We start from the raw sequence: 24,798 nt of genomic DNA, 5'->3' as shown, positions 1-24,798 counted from the left end.
GGAGAGAATCTTCAAGCAGACTCCCTGCTGAGCGTGGAGCCCCATGAGGGGCTTCATCCCACCACCCACGAGATCATGACCTGAGCCGAAACCTGGAGTTGGACGCTTAATGAACTTAGCCACCCAGGCACCCCTTCCCTGTGAATCTTAAACCCTGGGTGGGCACGGGGAGGCGGGGGTGTGTGGGGATGGATGACACCATGCAAGAACAATGAGGAGTTGGGACCTTTAGGGAGAACTTTCGGGAAGCGGAATTGGAGGACCCTGAGAGGACTGACAACTTTGACTATCCGTGAGCTGCTCACCCATGCAAGGGAGGCTTCAGTGCTCTGTGCTAGGACCCATCATCCTCTCTTCATGGGGGAGCAGGAGCAGGGTCTGCCTGGCTCTCCTGGCGTACCCTGGTCAGGAGGAGGAAAGCCAGCTTTCTGGACCTCATTTTTCCTCTGGGCAAATGGAATGACCTCATCTCCTGCCTTCTGTGCTGTTTGCTTCAATTTCTGGTGAGTCTTGGCCTGTCCTGGACTGGCTCCCTGGATAGTTCCTTCCTCTAGTCCATAGGCCCTGCGAGTGCAGCTTGCTGACCTCTCCCTGGGAATCTGCCACTACCACATTCTCTCTTGGAGTGTGGCTTCTCTCCACACCTGCTGGCACAGAGATACATCTTCTCTTCTGAAAAGCTCCCTCCTTCGCTTGCATCTCCAGGGACAGGCCCAGCACTTCTCTTTTGACGATTTTCATGAGTTTTGAGGGCTTCGGTCTGGAGCAGTGACCATAGCCTGGATGTCAGCAGGGGCCACCCTGCTCCTTGATATCTAGGTAAGATACTGCTCGCCTTCCAAGCAGGACAGGTCCTGGACAGAGTGGGCAGGAGGCAGAACTGTCACTTGGCACCAGTTCCAGTGGGTCAGCTGTTGTAGTCACCTCTCGTCCCCACTCAGCTAAAGTCCTGTTCCTGTCTCTGTGCTCCTGCCTGTTCCCTTACCTCTGCCCTGCCACAGGTTCCAAATTTGGGACATAGGGCTTTCTGGAATTTTCCTCCAAACCAACTGCAAACAGAAGGCTGTTAGGTGTGGCAAAACTTTTGCTAAAGGTTTATATATCATAGGGATACAACTTAAAATTGCATTTTGGATATTCTTGTTCTCAATGGTCGGTCCCATCCCAGAGATTTATCAGTGGTCTGGCTACCTTACAAGGCAGTAAAGGCACTGACCATCTTGCTGACACCGTCCCCCACCCTGCACAGACTGCCTTTCAGGAGCGTTCTGTCAGGGGGCGCCTGGGTGGCTCAGTCATTAAGCGTCTGCCTTCGGCTCAGGTCATGATCCCAGGGTCCTGGGATCAAGTCCCGCTTCGGGCTCCCTACTCCGCGGGAAGCCTGCTTCTCCCTCTCCCACTCCCCCTGCTTGTGTTCCCTCTCTCGCTGTGTCTCTCTCTGTCAAAATAAATAAAATCTTAAAAAAAAAAAAAAGAAGTCTTCTGTCAGGCAGCATACCTCATCTGTCTTCAGCCCCCAATCCCCAAATCAGTCTTGGCCCTTTATAAATCTATAACCAGTCAAAATACCCAGTGGAACAAAACTCTCTCCAAGATCTTTCCTTAAAAGGAAGTTCTGTTACATTAAGTAGATGGCAGAAATCACTGTTCCTGATCCTTATCAACCAAACCCCTTAGTTTTTCTAGCCTTCTTTGTTCCTCCACTCCATTCCTTCATCCTCCACTCCTACTTTCTTTTTTTTTTTTTAAGATTTTATTTATTCATTTGACAGAGAGATAGAGAAAGCATAAGCAAGGGGAGGGGCAGGCAGTGGGAGAGGGAGAAGCAGACTCCTTGTAGAGCAGGGAGCCCGATGCGGGGCTCGATCCCAGGACCCCAAGATCATGACCTGAGCCAAAGGCAGACACTTAACCAACTGAGCCACCCAAGCACCCCTTCCACTCCTACTTTCTTTGGTGACCTCCCCTACACCTCTCCTACCCCTACACCTCCCTGCTTTAGGTCCTTCTTCCCAGTGAGTCTTTGACAGACCAACTGGGCAGGACAGTGGGGTGAGCTCACTTCCCAGTTCTATAATTTGCATTCATGGGACTCCTGTCTGGGTTTTCCAGGGGACTGAGCATTTGTGGGCATTTTTTCCAAACTCTGACCACTTTTCAGGATCTCAACTCCAGCTCCTACTATCGCCTAGCACTTAAGGTACTCACTGAATGATGGATGGTCTATCCTCAGCCTTATTCCTTAACGGTTCTATCCACAATTATAAGTTTGAAATTTCAGGGGGCCCACGGCCACATTGACCTCCTAAATTCCACTCCTCATTCGGCAAGAATTTGTTGCATGTCCATTCTGTGCCAGGTACCAGCTAAGTAATGGGTCACAAAGATGAAAGAAAATAAACGTGGTTTCTTCCCTCATGGAATGGACACACCAGTGAATCAGAAATTGATCAAATCATCTCAAAGACAAATGTAAAGTTATTAGTAATGGTCGTTACTGCAGCACCCTGGAGGGCAGAGACAGGGTGCCTGTCCCCTCAGGGGTGAGGAATGATTCAGCCAGGAAGTTTTGCTGAGCTGTGTGTGATCTCGCAGCTCTCCCTCCACCCTCTTGAGAATTGTTTCTTCCTTTGGTTTAGGTTTTTAGACACCACTGTGTTTTTTTTCTTTGGCCACTTCTCTTTTTGAGCCATAATAGTTTTTCTTATATATAGATGTTATAAAATAGGGATAATCTGTTCCTTGAAGACTTGGTAGAATTTGTGTTTTTATGTGTTGTGTGTGTATTTTGAGGGTAGGCTTTTCACTGCTGATTTAATTCAGGTTTTCAGTTTCTTCTAGGGTCAGTTTGGTAGGTTATATTTTTCTGGGAGATTATCTATTTAATCTGTTTCAGATTTATAGGTGTAAATGTTTAAATCACTGCTAGATCTATAGTTGTTTTCCCTTTTTCATTCCTAATATTGTTTATGTTTTACTCATTTTTTCTTGATATATTTGCAAGAAATATATCTAATTATTAATTGCTTCAAAGAGCCACTTTTTGATTTCATTCTATTTTTCTATTATTTCTTTATTTTCTGTTTCATTTTACTCTCTGGTGTAATTTTTAAATTATTTCCTTCCTTTTACTTTCTTTGGGTTAATTCTGACCTTCTTTTTCTAACTTCCTTTTTAAAAAAGTTTTATTTATTAAATAAATAATCCATATACCAAATGCGGGGCTTGAACTCACGACCCCAACATCAAGAGTCGTATGCTCTCCCAACTGAGCCAGCCAGGCACCCTCTTTTCTAACTTCTTGAATTGGATGCTTAGTTCATTCATTAAAATTTTTCTTTTATAATGTATGCATTTAAGGCTATAAATTTCCCTCTAAGAACTGTTTTGGCTATGCTGAAGCAAGATTTTGTGAAAATATGTTATTACTAAATATTGTTAATGTTATATAAAATTTTGTTATATATTAATATTTTAGTGGGAGCAAAAAGATCTTTTCTGTTGTAAATAAGTAAAAATAACATTATCTTTAAATATTGTCTTCCCCAACTTTATCTCATCCTTTTTTAATTAAAAAATTAGAAGTGAAAATAGAAAAAAAAAATCGAATAATTCTAGATAAGACTCAAAGTCCCTTTGATCAGTCTTCTTCCCCAGCCCTGGTCAGATTAGTGAGTAGTCTTCCAGAACTTTTTCTTTCTTTTTTTTTTAAGATTTTATTTTTTTATTTGAGAGAGAAAGAGAGAGCGTGAGAGAGAGAGCACAAGCAGTGGGAGCAGCAGAGGGAGAGAGAGAGAAACAGGCTCCCCACTGAGATCATGACCTGAGCTGAAGGCAGCCACTTAACTAACTGAACCACCCAGGTGCCCCTTCCAGAACTTTTTCTAAACAAACAAATAAATTATATGTGTGTATGTTTTATTAGTTTAGGAATGTTCATGGCCAAAAATGAGGGAAGATCCCTTTCCCTTGTTCAGCTGTAGGGTAATAAACTGGTTCTTTTTATACAGCAGAGAATGGAAAGAGCAAAACCTCTGTCTACAGACATCTCTCAGCAAAGAATCAGGTGGATCTTTCCAACAAAGTCTCTTTTCTCTCCTTTTTTTTACTCCCTTTTTTTTTTTTAAAGATTTTATTTATTTATTTGACAGAGAGAGAGACACAGGGAGAGAGGGAACACAAGTAGGGGGAGTGGGAGAGGGAGAAGCAGGCTTCCCGCAGAGCAAGGAGGCAGATGCGGGGCTCGATCCCAGGGCCCCAGGATCATGACCTGAGCTGAAGGCAGACCAACTGAGCCACCCAGGCTCCCCGAGTCCCTTTTATTTTCTACTTAAAATATTATTAAGCAATAATGAGCTATTTCTTACTCTGATCTCAGCCCCTTTCCTACTGAGAACCCTCTGCTTGAATTTGTCAGCAGGGAAGACCCCTTGTCCCCCTGGGAGGTGGGTGAAAAGGCTCATGGTGCAGCATGTGGTCATGACTTCTCCCTGGCAAGGGTTTATCTCCTTCTTTGATACCTGAGATCTTTGACGATGAGGACACCTAATTTTAACCTTTCCTTTTTTATTTGGGGCATGGTAGGTTACCTCTGTTCTCTAAAAGAAGTATTATACAGGCCTGTAGTAATTCTCCTAACACAGAACAAGAAATAAAGCCTAAGGAACAAATCATGCATTGATTCTCTCCACTCATTAGAAAATTATCTCTTAGGGGCACCTGGGTGGCTCAGTTGGTTAAGTGGCTGCCTTCAGCTCAGGTCATGATCCCAGGGTCCTGGGATCGAGTCCAGCTTTGGGCTCTCTGCTCAGCGGGGAGCCTGCTTCTCCCTCTGCCTGCCACTCTCCCTGCTTGTGCTCTCTCTCTCTATCTCTGTCAAATAAATAAATAAAATCTTAAAAAAAAAATTATCTCTTGGAGGTCAAATAGCCCCAAGCCTGGCAATCCCATGTTCTTCTTGCGTTGCGTTTTAAGGTCCATCTTTGTCCAGATAAATAAAGGATTCTTATTTGGCCTAGCATCTCGGCCTGCCTCTCAGAAATCTCCAAGGGCCTCAGCCCACTTGTGTTTTGGGTTTTGTTTAGTTTTTTCATAAATGATATATATCTTTCTAGAATTTGCTTTTTGCTTTTTTAAATCCAATAACATACCTTGGAGATAATTTTATGTTATACTTCTAGAACTACTCATTTTGTTAAATAGACAATGGATGTACATAGGCTTTTTAGCCATTCTCCTGTTCATGAATACTTATGTTTTTTCCCCAACATTTCATTATTACAAATGGTGTTGCATAAACATCTCATACCTCCCCGTGCATGTGGGAGTGTGTCTTTAGAATAAATCCTGGGCATTGGGACCGCTGAGTCATAGGGTATGCATACTGTTCACTTTAATAGATACTGGCAAGTTGCCCTCCAAAGCAGCTCTACCAACTCACACGCCCACCAGCAGTGGATTGAGGACACATATCTCCTCACATCCTGCCAAATTTCACATTAGCAAACCATTTTTGACAATCTAATTGGGGGAAAATGCTGTCTCATTGTTGTTTGAGCGTGTGTTCTTTTGATTGCCAATGAGGCCAAGCGTCTTCCGCAATCATTGGTGGCTTGGATCTCCTCTTTTGTGACGTCTTTATCCTTGTGTCACCACCAGTGTTCTAAAGTCCACTCCTGGCTCTTCTCTACACACTCCTCTGCTCTGTGACCCAATGTGCAGGGCCTCTACCAATCCTGTGGATCCCTTTAGATGTTTCCCATCTGCCCTAGGGGCTGAGAAAAGCCTCCTTGTGGCAAGGAAGGTCATTCCTGTCCCATCCCTTAAGAAGCCTTAGGAGATTGCAGACCTGCTCGGAAGTGGTATCCCTAAGCTCTTTTGTGAGATGGAAGTTGGGACATGGCTGACCCTTAGACTCCATTGCTTCAGCACCAGATGCCTCCCTAAAGACTACAGTGACCCTGAGCCTAGACTGAAGGGCTCCTTGGTGCATGTTGACTCTTTTTTTTTTTAAGATTTTATTTATTTATTTATTTGTCAGAGAGAGAGCACGCCCATAAGCAGGGGGGAGCGGGAGGGAGAGGGAGAAGCAGGCTCCCCGCTGAGCAGGGAGCTGGACATGGGACTTGATCCGAAGACCCTGGGATCATGACCTGAGCTGAAGGCAGACGCTTAACTGACTGAGCCACCCAGGCGCCTCTGCATGTTGACTCTTTTAAAGTTGAAATAAATTCAACATTTTAACCATTTTATAATGTACAATTCAGTGGTTTTTTAGCATTTTCACAAAGTTGGGCGAGTATCACCACTGTCTAATTTGAGAACATTCCCATCTCTCCTAAAAGAAATCTCACACCCATTGGCAGTCAGTCCCACTTGTACCCTCCCCTATCTGCCCTCCCCCCTCTGCCCCCTCCCCTGTCTACCCTCCCCCACCCTCCCCCACTGCCTATTCTCAACATTTCATGTAAATGGAGCCATATAATATGTGGCCATTTGTATCTGGTTTCTTTCACTTAGCATAATATCTTCAAGGTTCATCCATGTTGTAGTTTGTATCATCAGTACTTTGTTCCTTTTTATGGATGAATGATCCATTGGTGGATACACCACATTTTGTTTATCCATTTATCAGTTGGTGGACGTTCGGGTTGTTTCCACTTTTTGACTATTATGAATAATGCTGCTATCAACATTCATGTCAAGTTTTGTGTGAACATATGTTGGGTATACACCTATGAGTGGAATTGCTGCGTCATACGGTAACTCTATATTTAACTTCTTGAGGAACTGACAAACTGTTTTCCGTAACAACTGAACTATTTTACATTCCTATCAATGGTACATGAAGATCCCAGTTTCTCTACATGGTTACCAACACACGTTAATTCCATTAAAAAGTTATAGCCATCCTAGTTAGAATGAAGGGTTATCTCATTATGGTTTTGATACGCATTTCCCTAAGACTAACGGTGCTGAACATTTTTCATGTGCCTACTGGCCATTTGTATATCTTCTTTGAGAAATGTCTATTTCTTTGTCCATGATTAAATTGGATTATTTGTGTTTTTTGCTGAGTTGTAAGAGTTCTTCTCTTTTTAAGATTTATTTATTTGAGAGACAGAGCCTGAACGGGAGTTGGGGGAGGGGCAGAGGGAGATATAATCTCCAGCAGACTCCCTGCTGAGTGCGGAGCCTAAGGCTGGGCTGGGGCTTGATACCATGACCCTGAGGTCTTGACCTGAGCCGAACCCAAGAGTCGGTCACTCAACCACTCAACCGATTGAGCCACCCAGTTGCCCCAAGTTGTAAGTGTTCTTTATATATTCTGGATACTAGACCCTTATGGGATATATGATTTGCAAATATTTTCTCCATTCTATGGGTTGTTTTTGCACTTTCTTGGTAGTATCCTTGATATGTAGAAGTTTTTAATTTTGATAAAGTCCAATTTCTTTTGTTGCCATTTCTTTTCTTTTGATTTTGGTGTCATATGAAATTTGTTGTCTAATCCAAGGTCACACAGATTTTTATCTGTTTCTAACATTTTTATGGTTTTAGCTCTTACATTTATTTTTCTGGTTGATTTTGGGTTAATTTTTGTATATGATTTGAGGTAGGTGTCCAACTTCATTCTTTTGCCTATGGATATACATTGTTCCAGCACCATTTGTTGAAAAGACTGTTCTTTTCACATTGAATGGCCTTGGCATCTTTGTTAAAATCAATTGACTATAGATATATGGGTTGATTCCTGGACTCTTGAATTTATTCCATTGATCTGTATGCCTATCTTTATGTCAGTATCACACTGTTTTGTTTTTTTTTTTTTTAAGATTTTATTTTTTTGACACACAGAGAGAGAGAGTACAAGCAGGGGGAGCGGCAGGCAGAGGGAGAGGGAGAAGCAGGCTCCCCGCTGAGCAGGGAGCCTGATGTGGGGCTCGATTCCAGTACTCTGGGATCATGACCTGAGCCGAAGGCAGATGCTTAACCAACTAAGCCACCCAGGTGCCAAGTACCACATTGTTTTAACTACTATAGCTTTGTAGTAAGTTTTGAAATCAGGAAGTGTGAGTCCTCCAACTTTTTCTTCTTTTTCAAGATGATTTTGGCTATTCTGTGTCTCTTGCATTTCTGTAGGAATTCTAGGATTAGCTTGTCTATTTCTGAAAAACGAGGCAGTTGGAATTTTGTTTAGGATTGGGTTGGACATGGACATTAATTTGGGGGAGTGCTGTCATCTTAATGATAGTAAGTCTTCCAATCCATGAACACAAAATATTTTTCCATTTATTTAGGTCTCCTTTAATGTCTTTCAACATTTTGTAGATTTCGGTGTACAAGTCTTGTACTTTCTTCCTTAAATTTATTCCTAAATCTTTTATTCTTTTTCATGCTATTGTAAATAAAACCGTTTTCTTAGTTTCATTTTCGAATTGTTCATTGTTCAGGTAACATGTTGACTTTTGAAAGAGGCAGCTGTTTTCTCCACAGAGTTGGAAAGGGATACCTTGTGGTGTAGGTGTGTTGCTATCACACCCTGTGGGCCATTGCTTGGGCTTATTTGGAACTTATCTAAGTCACAGATGGAGAGTTAGATTCTGTGACGCAAAGGGAAATATATCTGACTCATCTTTCCCACACCCCTTTGCTTCTGAAGGCTTCCTCGACTGGGAGAGGAAGAGAGTGGGTTAGTGACAGGGGCTTCTGCCTCTCTCACAAGTGCTTCTCCTGACCCTTCTCTCCTTCGTGGTTTTTAGGGGCCCCACTGCAGTTATTCTTGAAGAGCAAGGATTGTGGTAACCTTCTCTCTTACCTGCAAATTGGGCAGAATCTTCTTTCCTTTGGTGAGCATCCTGCCCATAAAGGAATGTTGAGGGTGACAGGCACAAGCAGGGCCCTGGAATTCTTGCGGCAGGGAGGCGGTCAGAGGAATCTTCTGGGAAGGGAGTATAAGGATCAACCAGATGGTGGAAATCTGAGAAGTGGAAGACCAGTCAAGGTAGATCTGTGCTGCCTAGACTATGTCCAAGGCCATTTCTCTGCTTGATCACTTGCTAGCTGGGCCAGTTACTTAAGCTATGAGTCTGTTTCCACTGTAACATGAGGATGCTGATAGGGTGGATGTGAAAAGTTAAGTGTGGTAACATGGGGGCACACCCCGCACAGGGCTTGATGCAAAAGGTGTTAGTAAATGTTCCTTGGAGTATGAGTTGATCCTCAAGCTCCTTTCTTGGGGTTGGGGCAGTGTGAGCTTAGGACTCCCGAAGTGTCACAGAGCTCATAGTGGAAGGGAAAGGGTAGAGAAATCCTTCAGGAGAGGTATATGGAAAGTATATGGGACAAATCTCTCTTTTACTAGAGCTCAGAGGTAGCAATGGAAGCTTTAAGATGGGCAATGTAGAAGGTTCTGGGGCTGAGGAGACCCCATTACATTTCATGCCAGAGAAATGGGACAGGCTGGCTAGGGACAGTTGCAAGAAATAGGTTATTGCAAGTTTGTATGTTTTTATATTTGAGGGCACAGGAAAAAAAAAGGTTATGCATAGTTACTAGAATTTTAAACAAATACTAGTGTATTAAAGGTATCAACTTTAAGGCTGCCTGAGTGGCTCAACTGGTTAAGTGTCTGCCTTCAGCTCAGGTCATGATCCCAGGGTCCTGGGATCGAGTCCCGCATCGGGCTCCCTGCTCTGCGGGGAGCCTGCTTCTCCCTCTCCCACTCCCCCTGCTTGTGTTCCCTCTCTCGCTGTGTCTCTCTCTGTCAAATAAATAAGTAAAATCTTTAAAAAAAAAAAAAAAGACTTAAATACTTGTTGTAAGCCTCATAGATGTTTAGCTATAGTGAATCATAAGTTCCCTCAAACATTATAATTCTGTTTACAGTCGACACCTTTTACATGCTTCAACTTAGAATCACTAATTGAAAATCAGTTACACATTTTTTATTTAAAATTGTATTGTTATCACTTACAAATTGTATTTTATCCTCTGATTTTTTTCCATACAATTATTTTATTTAGATTGAAGTATAATTGACATACAATATTATTAGTTTCAGGTGTACAATGTAGTATTCAACCTTTGTATATACTGTGGAATGATCATCTCAATAAATCTAGTTACCATTTGTCACCATACAAAATTAATACAATATTATAGATTATATTTCTTATGTCGTACATCACATCCCATGACTTATTTTATTTTTATTTTTTATTTTTTTTAAAGATTTTACTTATTTATTGGACAGAGAGAGACACAGCAAGAGAGGGAACACAAGCAGGGGGAGTGGGAGAGGGAGAAGCAGGCTTTCCGCCAAGCAGGGAGCCTGATGGCGGGGCTCCATCCCAGGACCCCGGGATCATGACCTGAGCCGAAGGCAGACACTTAACGACTGAGCCATCCAGGCGCCCCCCATGACTTATTTTAAGGCTGGAAGTTTGTACTTCTTGATCCCCTTCACTAATTTTGCCCTCTCCCCAACCCTCTCCCCTCCGGCAACCACCAATCTGTTCTCTGTAACAATGAGGCTGGGTTTGGTTTTGTTTTTTGGATTCCACATATCAATTACACATTTTTAATAGAACAGTGAGGCTAATCTTATAGTTCTACTATGTTAAATTCTTTTAAGCACTACAAAAACTTTAACAAATTTACATAGATTTTCCCAATGATTTAAACTTCTTTGAAATTTAGCATGAGTTTCATTTGCTCCATCACTTTTGGTTTGTATCAGTGAAGGTCTGACTGGAGAAGAAAACCCACTCTGAGTGAAATGGAATAAGGAACTGGTGAAGGAGTCTATGGAGGCCTGTTGCCTGTGTGTCTGTGGTAGGCCTGAGATCAGCGTAGGTCACTGCGGAAGACATGATGGCTGTGAGGTGCGGGAGAGCAAGAACCAAGTGGAATCTCTATCTGCCCTTTACCACCCCCAGCTTTGATGATCTGGGCTCTCTGCAGAGGGACCTGGTGATGCATACGTGCCTGGCCCAGGAATTAGAGTCTGAAGGAAGAGATCTGATAGGAGCTGGAGGCCCCGCCGGACTGGCTGCCCCCCATGCCCACAAAGTGAACCAGCAGAGCAGCCCCGATGTGTACGAGCTGCGGCAGTCCTAGCGCCCCAGACTGACCTTGACAGCATCATAGCTGCTGCTTCGATTCTGCCTTTTGCCCTTTCCAATCTCACATCCATTTCTCTTGTGGCCAGCCCTAACCTTGAACTGTTTGAAAAATGTGGCTTCGTCTTCCTTAAGCTGACAGAGTACAAAGCCACCATGTTAATTCCAAACCTTCTTGGAGTTAAAAGGATATCTCTTCACTTAAGCGAGCAGTTTGCCTAGTTCACGTGGACAATGTATAACCATGATCTGTGATTACCATCTCAAGAAGGCTAAAGTTGTTTATTTGCCCGAGATTTGAGGTTAGGATGCCAGACTTGGTGCCCACAAACATCTAGGTGAGTCTTTTTGACTGAGTACACTAAGTTCCCTTAAATGTTTTCAACTCCATTTGTAAATTTAGTATTTTGATTTTGCCTAAGTTCATATTCTTCTGATGGGTTTAGATTGGCATCCTGTCTTCTGTATCCAAATTGCAGCCTCGCTATAGAGTACATGGCAGTCTGGGATCCCCACTCAAGCTGCAGCTACTCTTGGTAACTCTTCCCTTTGGCCTAAGTGACTACTGATCCTTTCCTTATTCTTGTCTGAGTGGGTCACAACTGTAGAGATGTTTCAGTGACATCCTGTCATTGTGCTCACGACCTGGAAATCATACTAAGGATTCCGAGCACTGGGTTAGGACCCTGCAAAGTCCCAGGAGTGACTCCAGAGCATGGAGATTATAAGTGTGTGCACTATGCATACCCAGGATCAGGATCTTCATAATTCATATTACACAGCCAGGGTAGACCCCAGGGAGGAATGTAGGGTTCAGGGTCACCTCTAGGAAAAGGACTGAGGCCAGCAAGAACCACACACAGACTTTTTAAAAAGAGCAACAAGGCCCCCTGTGGGACACTGGGTGTGGGTAAAAAGGCTTAGTGTCTGAGGGACTCTGCTCTTGAGTCCTACGCTAGAATTTGAGCAGAGGCAGGACGCTTGTTGTTCCATCTGTCTGGACTTTGGGTGCCACCTTGTGGTGGAGTAGTGATTCTGGTCTTCAGAGAGGCCAAGCCCTCACAGGAACCCAATCTTCTGGCTCCAAGGTCATTACTATTAAAATATAAGGGCAGAGGTGCCAGCCATCTGACCTCTTCCCAAAGCTTTTCTGTGTCTGCGGAGCAGGCTAAGTTTCAACGAGTCCTTGGGATTTGGGGAAGCCCCAAGTGAAGTCAACTGATATGAGGGGAGGGACTTAGTCCCAAAGACTCCAGTCTGTAGCTGTTGAGGATTCTGTCTTTAATATAACTCCAAAGAATGTGCCAGAGCATTATCTGATCTTAAAAGCCCCTGTACTTTCCAGCCTATTTTAGCCCAGGCTGTAGACCAGTGGCTCTTACTTAGCTCTTTTGGGGTCAAGGGGCTCCTCTGAGGCTCCGAAGAAAGATGTGGATTTTCCTTTAGAAAATGCACAAGCATATGATATTGTGAGTAGAATTTCAGGGAATTAGTGAACTCTTTGGGGATCCAAGTATGCCTATAGTTTGTAAAAGCCCCTACTCTAGATTCCTGCTTCTGTTAGTGTTTCAGAGGCTTGATGCCCTCAAATAGATTTGCTGTCCTTCTGAGGAGATTGGCAATGTCCACATAAAGACAAGACATCTGGAGACAGAGAAAGGACACGGTAAAACTTCTTCTTGTGAGAGAAGTAACATCATTAGCCTCAAGATGTATAAGGAGCTGCCTTGTGTTGAGAAACAGACGTTCCTTTTGGGAAAGTCTGAGAAAGACAAATAATAAAAACAGGTGACTCACATAATGAGGCGGAAGGTAAGCCACTCTCTGGAAGGGTCTCCTAAAGCAAGTCTTAAATTCTATTTCAGATGGTCTGAAATGTCTCTGAAAAGCTTCCAGAGGCAAAGCAAAATATTTAAGAGATTGAAAAACTCACACTGGCTTGCTTCTAGAATAAAACTTAAACATATTGATCTATGCTCCTTTAAGACACATCTTTAAAGGGATTTTCTTTTGGTTTGGTGCTATTCATTTGTTCAACAGATATTTACTTAATGCATATTGGAAAAGAGAAGTTTAGAGTTGGCAGGAACTTCAGGCATCTGTTATTCTGATTCCTTTATTCTCGGACAAGCAACATGAGGACCACAGAGGTAAAACATCACTCGTTCATTTATTCATCATTCAAGCTTAGCAATCACTTCCTATGTGTCAGGAACTGGGCTTTGTATGAGGAATGAAAGAGGAAAAACACTGAGAATCTAATGGGATAGAGAGGTATTTAGGCAAATGGCCATAATTCATTAAAGTTAATTATTTTAATTGAGGCTATTCAAAAAGCAGAGGAACCTTAGCAAACAAACCAATTATATCTGCTACAGTAAGATGACTTTACAGAGGAAGTAGCACTTGAGCTTGCAACTTGATGGATGAATGGAGGTTTGCTAGGCGGGCGGGCTAGCTGTGTTTGGTCCAGGCTTCAGAAATGGTATCCCGATTGGTCAATGCAATATGGTGCCTGGCCAAGGGATGAATGGGGCGTGAAATCCAGCCTGCACTCCGCTGGAAGGAAGAGGTTCCTTTTCCTATTTTGCACAAAGGCACCATGTGGGTCTCCAGCCCTGAGATGTGGGCAAAGGCAGAGACATGTAGAAGAACGAGGTATGTTCTGAGAACTATCAGCCCTGAGGAGAATTAGCTCAGAATTGCTAGTGTAAAAGTACTGAGTGAGAGGTGATGAGTCCCGACAAGACTAAGAACAGGGAAATGTAGTAAGGAGGAAATAGGAGGGGAAGGAGCATGGAGCCCAAACTCAGCACCCAGAAGCGCTTTGCCTCAGGCCACAGGCCAGGCCCTGAGCAGGATTCAAGGTCAGGGCTGCCGACTTCAAAGTCTTTTGAATGCCCACACTTTAACTCAACAACTCCAGTTCTAGGAACCAATCCTAAGGAAATAAATGAAGATGTGTTCAAAGCTATAGGGACAGTCTGTGAAAAAATTTCTGTAACATTAAAACATTAAAAAAATTAAAACATTAACATTAAAAACATTAAAAACAAAAGGAAGTAACATAAAAACAAAACAAAGCAAAATATTAAACATTGAAAAAAAAGGAAATAATCTAAATGTCCAATGACAAGAGATTGGGTAAGTGTATTGTGTTAAAAATGATGGAATCTAGGGGTGCTCCCTGCTCAGCGGGAAGCCTGCTTCTCCCTCTCCCAGCCCCCTGCTGTGTTCCCTCTCTCGCTGTGTCTCTATCAAATAAATAAATAAAATCTTTAAAAAAAATGATGGAATATAAAGTAGGTATTGAAAAGATGCTTTATTTTATTTTTTTTAAAGGATTTTATTTATTTATTTTAGACAGAGAGACAGAGGGAGAGTGGGGGGGCAGGGGCAGAGGGAGAAGAGAATCTCAAGCAGATTCCACACTGAACATCAAGCCTGATGCAGGGCTTGATCCCAGGACTCTGAGATCACAACCTGAGCTGAAATCAAGAGTCGGACTCTCACCCGACTGTGCCACCTAGGCGCCCCTAAAATGACGTTTTAAAAGTATATTTATTACTAGGGGAAAGGTTCAGTACATTATTGAACGAAATGAGCAGATTAAACTACATACTGCCTAATACTATTTTTATAAAGATATTGAAGAATTTATACCTGGTAGGTCACAGTAGTGATTAACTTAAAGGGATGTGATGGTGGATGACTTTTATTTTCTATACTTTTTGCTAGCCTGAATCTTCCAGTTTTTTCCTATAATGAATAGGTCTTACTTATGCAGCAACAACAAATAAAGTTACAGTAGAGGATTTTGAGTTTCTATCTCTTCCCTGGGAAGGTGGGGGCATCTGTTAGGATTAAATAAGATAAAGCATTTAAACATTCAGCACAGGGCTTGGCATATAGTTAAGCATCATTAAATGTTAGCCACCAATGCTGCTAGATATGTATATATCTCTCAACAACCACATCATTAACTACCACTAGTACTCTAATTACTAGTCCTATTTACAACAACAGTACTACCCCACACCACGGCTATCACTATCACTCCTGCTACTGGCTCTGGTTCAGGGCCAGGACTAGAAAGAAGGACAGTCTGGAGCTGTGATTTTGGTTTTCAGGACACAGTCCAAATAAGAGGCTTTGCTTCAGTAGCAAGTTTTGGATGGGAGGCAGAGTTAGAGATTAGAAAATGGAGTAGAGACTCAGCTCTCAGGCCAGCTCCTGACCTTGGTGATGTCAGGTTCAGTGCCAGAGTGCTGGGTTGGAGCTGCAGGTGCCAGGAGAGGGCCTGGGCGTGGGAGGGGGGCTGCAGAGTCTGGGGACTCCTCAGAGAGCCCCACTAAGTCTATGATTGCCATGAAGGCCCAGTCACGCTTGCCTTTGTCCATATTCCATCTGAACCCAGACCGACTGCTCCCCCTTTCTTGAGTTCACCCCAGTGGAAATCTTGCCCACCAAAACATATCCCCCTTGACCCTTTGTATCACCTCCCTCCAAGCTCTTACCCAGCTAGGGGTTCTCTTTCCAAAGCCAGATCTTACCCAATCTTTTTTTTTTTTTTTAAGATTTTATTTAGGGGCGCCTGAGTGGCTCAATTGTTTAAGCATCTGCCTTCGGCTCAGGTCATGATCCCAGGGTCATGGGATCAAGCCCCACATCAGGCTCCCTACTTAGTGGGGAGTCTGCTTCTCCCTCTCCCTCTGCTGCTCCCCCTGCTTGTGCTCTCCTGCTCTTTCTCTGCCAAATAAATAAATAAAATCTTTAAAAAATAAAGATTTTATTTCTTTATTTGAGAGAGTCAAAGAGAGATAGCTAGCATGAGTGGGAGGGGGGAAGCAGAGGGAGAGGCAGAAGCAGACTCTCTGCTGAGCAGGGAGCCCGATGCAGGGCTCGATCCCAGCACCCCAAGATCACAAGCTGAGCTGAAGGCAGACACTTAACCAACTGAGCCATCCAGGCGCCCCAGACCTTATCCAATCTTCTTGCCACTTCTCAAGTCTGCAACAGTTGATGGTGCTCTTTGGACTATCTTCCTCTTCAAAAATTGTCTCCCTCTATGAGGTATTGGACAACTCCACGGCATCTTAGCCTATGCCAGCTAAATCCAACCACTTCTGGCTGTTTAATTGATTTGTTAACAGGAGGATCCCTAACTCTTAATGCCCCAATGGTAAGTGATTGCACATTCTTCGTCTCTGATAGCATTTTCTGGGAAGATATGCAGTGTGGCAGGATGCAGAGGCACCTGAAAAGAGCTCGATTTTTTTTTTTTTTAAAGACACTAACATTTGTTTTGAAGTGTAATTTATGTGCAATACAACACATAGATATTAAGTGTACGGTTTGATGAATCTTGACAATTGCATATGCACGTGTTACACCATTCTTATCAAGTTAGGGAATATTTCCATCACCCTGGGAGGTTCCCATGTGCCCATTTCCCCCACCCCACCAAATACAACAGTTGTTCTAGTTTTTATCATCACAGATTAGTCCTTCTAGAATTTCATGTAAATGGGATCATTGTTTTTGTCTGATTTCTTTTGCCCAACGTAATGTTTCTGAGGTTCATCTGTGTTGCTGCCTGTATCCATAATTTCCTTTTACTGTTGAGTGTATTCCATCATGTGAATATACGACAATTTGTTTATCCACTCACTTCTTGGTGGAAATGTGGGTTATTTCCAGTTTTTGGCTAATAGTGTCAAAGCTCCTGTGAAGATTCTTTTTTTTTTTTTTTTAAGATTTTATTTATTTATTTGAGAGAGAATGAGATAGAGAGCATGAGAGGGGGAAGGGTCAGGGGGAGAAGCAGACTCCCTGCCGAGCAGGGAGCCCGATGCGGGACTCGATCCCGGGACTCCAGGATCATGACCTGAGCCGAAGGCAGTCGCTTAACCAACTGAGCCACCCAGGCGCCCTCCTGTGAAGATTCTTATACAAGCATTTTGGATATACGTTATTATTTGTCTTAAATACTTAGGAGTGGAATTTCTTGGTCATAGGGTAGGTGTATATTTAGCCTTCTAAGAAGCCCCCAAAGAGTTTTCCAAAGTAGTTGTAGCATTTCAGACTTGCACTAACAATTTATGAGCATTCCAGTTCTTCTACCTACTTGCTATTATTTGTGGTTGTCAGCTTTTAAAATTTTAGCCGGGCTGTGTTTTTTTTTTTCTTCCCGAAGATTTTATTTATTTGACAGAGAGAGAGAGAGAGAGCACAAGTAGGCAGAGAGGCAGGCAGAAGGAGAGGGAGAAGCAGGTTCTCTGCGGAGCAGGGAGCCCGATGCGGGACTCGATCCCAGGGCCCTGGGATCATGACCTGAGCCAAAGGCAGATGTTTAACCATCTGAGCCACCCAGGCACCCAGCCAGGCTGTTTTATTAGCTTTGTGCTTTATTAATGCAGCAGTGACACAAATTCTCCTTTATCTTTCAGAAATGTTATGGCTTTAAATTATGATTTATTTTGATCGTGGAATAAATATGTGAATGAGGGGCTCAGTCGTTAAGTGTCTGCCTTGGACTCAGGTCATAATCCCAGGTCCTGGGATTGAGCCCCACATCGATTCCCCGCTCCACGGGAAGGCTGTTTCTCCCTTTCCCACTTCCTCTGCTTGTGTTCCCTCTCGCTGTGTCTCCCTCTCAAATAAATAAAATCTTAAAATAAATAAATAAATAAATAAATAAATAAATAAATAAATAAATATGTGAATGAAAAAACCCACAGAAAACAAACAAACAAACAAAACCCCAAAATGCTATACACACTGGTGGGTGTATAATGGTATGTCATTAATACCTTTGGATTATTTACAAGTATTTCACTTAATTTTCAATTATTGGGTGATTTTTTGATATTATTATTTCTAATTTAATTCTGTTGAGGTCAGAGAACATAATCTTTTATTTTTATTTCTTTTAAAGATTTATTTATTTACTTTAGAGAGAGAGCCGGGGGCTGGGAGAGGGTAGGAAGGGCTCAGAGGGGTAGGGAGAGAGAATCTCAAGCAGACTTCCTGCTCAATCCCACAACCCATGAGATCATGACCTGAGCTGAAATCACGAGTTGCACTCTTAACAGACTGAGCCACCCAGGTGCCCTGAAACATAATCTTTTAAATTCAGTCCTTTAAAATGCTTAAAGACCAAGCTATGATATATTTTGGTGAATGTTCCATTTGTACTTGTAAAGAATGCATAGTCTGCTATTGTTGGGTGGAGTGTGCTATGAATTTATGTTAGGTCAGATTGGTTGCTAGTGTTCAAATCTTCCACATCTTTCCTGATTTTTTGTCTATGCGGTCTATCAATAACTGAGAGAGGAATTTTTATTGTTTTTAAACTTTTAAAAAAGATTTTATTTTTTTATTTGACAGAGAGAGACACAGGGAGAGAGGGAACACAAGCAGGGGGAGTGGGAGAGGGAGAAGCAGGCGCCCTGAGAGAGGAATTTTTAATCTTCAACTATGATTGTCTATTTCTTCCTGTAATATTTTTGTTTCATTTAGTTTGAAGTTCTGGTTTAAGATGTATACACATTTAGTCTTATTAATTCTTAATTATTCATACTTAATTAATTCCTTTTAGTGAATTGACTTTTTTATTGTTATGAAATGAGCTTTAAAAAAAATCTCTGTAATACTTATATTGAAACTGACTGGGGCACCTGGGTAGCTCAGTCAGTTGAGTGTCTGCCTTTGACTCAGGTCATGATCTCACGGTCCTGGGATTGAGCCCCCTGTTGGGCTCCGTGCTCAACAGGGAGCCTGCTTCTCCCTCTCCCTCTGCTGCTTCCCCTCCTTGTGTGCTCTCTCTCTGTCAAATAAATAAATAAAAATGCTAAAAAAAGAAAGAAAGAAATGGCTTTCTTACATTTACTGTGTGCATAGTATTTTTCCATCGTTTATTGTCAACCAGTCTGTGTCTATTTTGAGTGTGTCTCCTATAAAAAGCATATAATTGGGCCTTGGTTTTTAAAAATCCACTCTGATAATCTTTTACATGAAGTGTTTAATCCATTTACATTTAATGCACTCATCAATATGGTTGGGTTTAAGTTCACCATCTTATTTGGTTTTTATACATAGCCCCTGCAGTACTGCCCTTAGACAGAAGCAAGACTGTCCAGGGTCCCACACCTCAGGGGGCCTTGTGCTTTGGAGTGCCTTTCTCAAGAATTTTAAGTCCTCCAGTGCCTTGGACCAGTGAGTCTGGCAGTGCCATCTGGGCAGGGTGCCTCTGGACCAGACCTGGTCCTGTATGGATCCCTGCCACCAGAATGGTGCTGACACACTGGTTTGGGGTGACTCTCAAGTTGGAAATGTTCAGGGCTCTGGGATAGTAATATGGCCACTGCCAAGCCTTGGGCTTGAGTCATGTGTGTGGGCCTGTGGGAGGCTGTCCTCTGTTCCTGTTACTACCACGGTGCTGCTTGCATTCTGTGGTGCCTACCCTATGTCATCCCCCCGTACTCGAAAGGCCGTCAGCCCAACCCCCCTGCAGGCTCTGAACTATGGCTCTCTCTTGCCTGCTGCTGATGTGGAGATGTGTGCTTTTGGCTTGTCTTTTTTTTTTCTAACCAGTTTAGAGATTTAATTCACATATCATACAGTTCACCTATTTGAAGTGTGCAAGTCGATGGTGTTTAGCATATTCACAGAGTTGTGCAGCCATCCCTACAATTTTAGAGCACTTTCGTTATCCCCAAAAGAAACCATGTGGCCATTAGCAGTCACTCCCTATTTCCTCCATTAAGGCAGCCCCATGCCACCATTAGTCTACTTTCTGTCTCTGTGGATTTGCCTATTGTGCTCATTTCATATAAATGGAATCATATGATATGTGGTCCTTTGTGACTGGCTTCTTTCGCTTAACGTAACGCTTCTGAGGTTTATCTTGTGTTGTACCATATATTAGTACTTCATTCTTTTTCATTGTCAAATATCCCATTGTATGACTATACCATGTAAATTTTTTTCAAAAAAGATTATTTATTTCAGAGAGAGAGTGCAAGTGGGAGGGGCAGAAGGAGAGAGAATCTCAGGTAGACTCCATGCTGAGCGTGGAGCCTGATGCAGGGCTCAATCTCACCACCGTGAGATCAGGACCTGAGCCCAAACCAAGAGTTGGCGCTTAACTGACTGAGCCACCCACGTGCCCCTCTCGTCATTCTTGAAGAATATGCACCCATCATCACAGTCAATTTTAGAACATTTTCATTATTACCCCAAAAAGAATGCCCACACTGCTGAGCCATTACCACTCATTTTCCCTCAAGCCCTCCCAGCCCTAAGCAATAGGCAATCTATTTCCTGTTTCTATGGATTTACTTATTCTCGACATTTCATATAAATGAAATCTTACAATATGTAGTCCTCTGTGATGGACTTCTTTGACTTAGCATAATGTTTTCTTGCTTTATCCATGTTGTACTTCCTGTCGCTAATATTTCATTGCATGGATATACCACATTTTATTTACGTATTTATCAGTTGATGGACATTTACATTGTTTCATCTTTTGGGCTGTTATGAGTAATGGTGCTATCAACATTTGTGTACAATTGCACAACTGTTTTGTGTGTGGAAGTGTTTTTATTTCTCTCAGGTATATACCTAGGAGCAGGATTGTTGGGTCATGTGGTACTTTTATGTTTAACCTTTTTAAGAGTCACTAGACTGTTTTCCAAAATGACTGCAGCATCTTACATTCTCACGAGAAGCGTATGAAGTTTCTAGTTTTTCTACATCCTTACCAACACTAGTTATTATCTGTCTTTTTAAAATTATAGTCATCCTAGTCAGTGGTATCTCATTGTGGTTTTTACTTGCATTTCTCTAAGCTCTAATGATTTGAACATCTTTTCATGTGCTTGTTGGCCATTTATACATCTTATTTGGAGAGATGTCTACTCAAGTCCTTTTCCCATTTTTTTAAAAGATTTTTTTTTTTTTTTAAGGAATCTCTACATCCAACATGGGGCTCAAACTCACAACCCCAAGAGTCACATGCTCCACCAACTGACCCAGCCAGGCACCCCAGTTCTTTATCCATTTTTGAATTGGGTTGTTTGCCCTTTTTAAAAATTGTGTCATAGGAATTCTTTATATATTTTAGATACAAGTCCCTTATCAGATGTATGGTTTTCAAATATATTCTCCCATTCTGTGGGTTGTCTTTTCACTTTCTTGATGGTATCCTTTGAAGTACAAAAAATTTTAATTTTGATGAAGTCCAATTTATGCCTTTTTTCTTTTGTTGCTTGTGCTTTTATTGTCATATCTAAAACAAACAAACAAACAAATCATTGCCTAATTGGAAGGGGTAAAACAGATTACACCCATATTCCTTCTAAGAGTTTATAGTTTTATCTCTTGCATTTAGGTATTAGGTATTTTATCCACTTTGAGTTACATTTTTAAAAAGATTTTATTTATTTATTTGAGAGAGAGATAGAGCTGGGGGAGGAGCAGAGGGAGAGGAAGAGAGAGAATCCTCAAGCAGACTCCCCACTGAGTGCAGAGCCTGACGAGGGGCTTAATCCCACGACCCTGAGATCATGACCCGAGCCAAAATCAAGAGTCAGATGCTTAACCAACTAAACCATCTAGGCGCCCCAGTCCTGGGTTAATCTTAAACCATGCCTGGGGTGCCTGGGTGGCTCAGTCATTAAGCATCTGCCTTTGGCTCAAGTTGTGATCCACGGTCCTGGGATTGAGCCCTGCATCGGGCTCCCTGCTCCGTGGGAAGCCTGCTTCTCCCTCTCCCACTCCCCCTGTTTGTGTTCCTTCTCTCACTGTGTCTCTCTCTGTCAAATAAATAAAGAAAATCTTTAAAAAAAAAAAGAATCTTCAACCATGTCTGACGAGGAATGGACATTCTCCGTGTGATTGGCTCCTTGGAGTATTGCTCCATAGTTCAGGAGTTAGCTAAGGATTTGAAGGAGTTTGCTGATTTGGGGGCTCTCCTCTTCTTCCTTCTTTTCTGAGAGTGCCCTTCAATTTCCAGCCGAACTGACAATGCCAAACTTAGACTCATTAACAAGAGTGCCAATTTCTTCTTTGGCTCTATCCACCCTCCTCCCCCATGCACATCATGAAAACCTGTAAAAGCCAGATAAATATGGATCTCCCTCAGTATGTTTTCCTTTTTTTAAGCACTAAATCTCTTCCTGTTTCTACCCTTTTGGTGACTCTCCAATGTCTTCAAATAATTGTTTTTTAATATTTTATTCAGAGTTTATAAATATACACAGTAGTCCCCCCTTGTCTGTGGGGGATAACCTAAGAACACAGATGGTACTGCATCTGTATATACTCTGTGTTTTCCTATACATACATACCTATAATAAAGTTTAATGTATAAATTCAGCACAGAGATTAATAACAATGACTAATAATAAAACAACAGAACAATGATAACAACATACTATAGTAAGAGTTGTGTGAATGTGGCCACACATGTACACACACACACACAGCACATCTTCTCGTACTCTTCTCACGCTTCTTGTGGTAACGTGAGATGATAAAATGCCTCCGTGATGAGATGAAGCGAAGTGAATGACGTAGGCGCTGTGATACAGTGTTAGGCCACCTTCTGAGGCTATGTCAGATGAAGGATCATCTATTTCCTGCCCGTGGTTGGCAGAGGTAACTGAAACCACAGAAAGTGAAACCGTGGATAAGAAGCAACTACTGTAGTCAATACAAGCTACTCTGCTTTTAGCGAGCAGTCTGATCTATGACCTCATTGTCAGACTTTAGCTAGTCTGTGTACAAGAATGTGGAAGGACCAGCTATTTTCCAGACTGGAAGTCCAAAATTCTGGCAGAGCCTCAATCTTAAAGGGAAATCAGCTCATTTGCTCCGCCTTCTAACACTCACAGGTTCATTATCACGTACTCCATGTTAGGCACTAGGCTAGCGGGAGACATGGTTCCCATCTTCAAGTGTACCGTCTAGTGAAAAAACAAACATCAGTGTGGTGTTTCACTGTTTACAGAGCACACATTCTGTCACGTTTAATTGTCACTACAACTCTTGTTTCCCCCTCTTAACAAAGATGGAAACTCTTTGACCAAAACCTCCAGTTCTTGCTCAACCACGCCCACTGCACCTGGTCTTCCCTCTGGCTGCCATTCCCCTGCCTCTCGGCTTGATTTTCAGCCATTAGCTCCTTCCATTTTCACTTCTCTGTCTGTCTTAGATCCGACAGCCCACCACTACTTCTGTCACTCTTTTGTTGATATTATAAAATCCTTCGTCTCTCTGACCTTTAATCACACCTTTGTGGAAGCACCCCAATCCCGGATGGACTGAGCGATTTCCTTCTCTATGCATACAACTGGGTCTCTTTGTACCACAGGGCAGTCTCACAGATCCGCATGGATTCAAGTTTATGGTCACCAACGGAGCCCTCAACACTACCTGGTGATCCTGTCCCATCCTTCTGGCGAACATGCTCTTTCCCTCCACGCCACGACTACTCACACTTCCTCCATTCAAACTTCCAAGTCCTACCTCATCCTCTTGCTCTCAGCAGCTGCCTTGGCATCCATCTTTACCAAAAAACTAAACACCACCAAATTTACAAATATACCTGCATTTACATATATCCTCACTCCCTATCCTCTTTTACAATGGACAAAGGTCCCTCCTCCTATCAATTCCTCCACATGCACCCTGAAACCCACTTCTTGCAGTCTGCTCAGAAATTTTATGTTGATGATTCCCTCCCTCTTGAGGTTTCAACCTCTTCTCTATGGGCTCCTTCCCCAAAACTTTTAAATATGCTCAAGTTTCTCTTCATCTTAAAACAAAAACAAAAAACCTTCCACTCAATATTGTTCAAGTACTAGCTCTTCTCAACTTGATCTGTAGATTGGACACAATCTCAACCAAAATCCCAGCAAGTTGTTTTGTGTATATTGACAAGCCAATCTAAAGTTAAAAAGACCCATGGTGTGCCTGGCTGGCTCAGTCGGAAGAGCATGAGACTCTTGATCTCAGGGTTGTGAGTTCGAGCCTCACATTGGGTGTGGAAATTACTTAAAAAAAAAAAAAGACTTAGACTAGCCAATTCAGGATTGAAGGATAAGGATAAAGTCAGAAGAAGACTGACACTGCCTGCTTCAAGACTTATTATAAAGCTACAGTAATCAAGATAGTATGGGGTGGGCAAGAAGAATAAATGGATAGATAAATGGAACAGAATAAAAAGCCCAGAAGTAGATACACAGGAATATAATCAACTGATCTTTGGCAAAGGACCAAAGGCAATCAATGGAGAAAACATAGTCTTTTCAACAAATGGTGCTGGCACAACCCGACATACAAAAAAAGAGTCTAGAATAGACCTTATACTTTTCACAAAAATTAACTCAAAATGGATCATAGACCTATATGTAAAATGCAAAAACTATAAAACTACTAGAAGATAATATAGGAGAAAATCTAGGAGACCTTGAGCTTGGCAATGACTTTTTATTTTATTTATTTTTATTTATTTATTTTAAATTTTATTATGTATGTTAGTCACCGTACAATACATCATTAGTTTTTGATGTAGTGATCCACGATCCATTGTTTTCGTATAACACCCAGTGCTCCATGCAGTACGTGCCCTCCTTAATACCCATCACCGGGCTAACTAATCCCCCCT

General features: G+C 42.3%; 1 protein-coding gene and 1 non-coding gene across 6 annotated transcripts in view; both read left to right on the top strand.

The window, feature by feature from the left end:
• The window catches only part of VAMP1 (vesicle associated membrane protein 1), a 75,671-nt gene that overhangs the window by 21,562 nt on the left and 29,311 nt on the right, over positions 1-24,798 (top strand). Inside the window, exon 5 of one of the 5 annotated variants that reach the window (XR_014145564.1) lies at positions 562-819. The exons of the other annotated variants lie outside the window; for them this stretch is intronic. The gene's annotated coding sequence lies outside the window, so the exon portion shown is untranslated. The remainder of the gene's footprint in view (positions 1-561; positions 820-24,798) is intronic. 5 annotated transcript variants of the gene reach the window in all.
• Positions 24,103-24,175, top strand: TRNAK-CUU (transfer RNA lysine (anticodon CUU)). The gene has a single exon. It is a non-coding gene; the product is annotated as a tRNA-Lys (tRNA).

The sequence above is a fragment of the Leptonychotes weddellii genome, chromosome 5 (assembly GCF_054177405.1).
Source record: "Leptonychotes weddellii isolate Sample4059 chromosome 5, ASM5417740v2, whole genome shotgun sequence".
Taxonomy (NCBI): Eukaryota; Metazoa; Chordata; class Mammalia; order Carnivora; family Phocidae; genus Leptonychotes; species Leptonychotes weddellii.
This window is presented reverse-complemented; position numbering and strand designations above follow the sequence as displayed.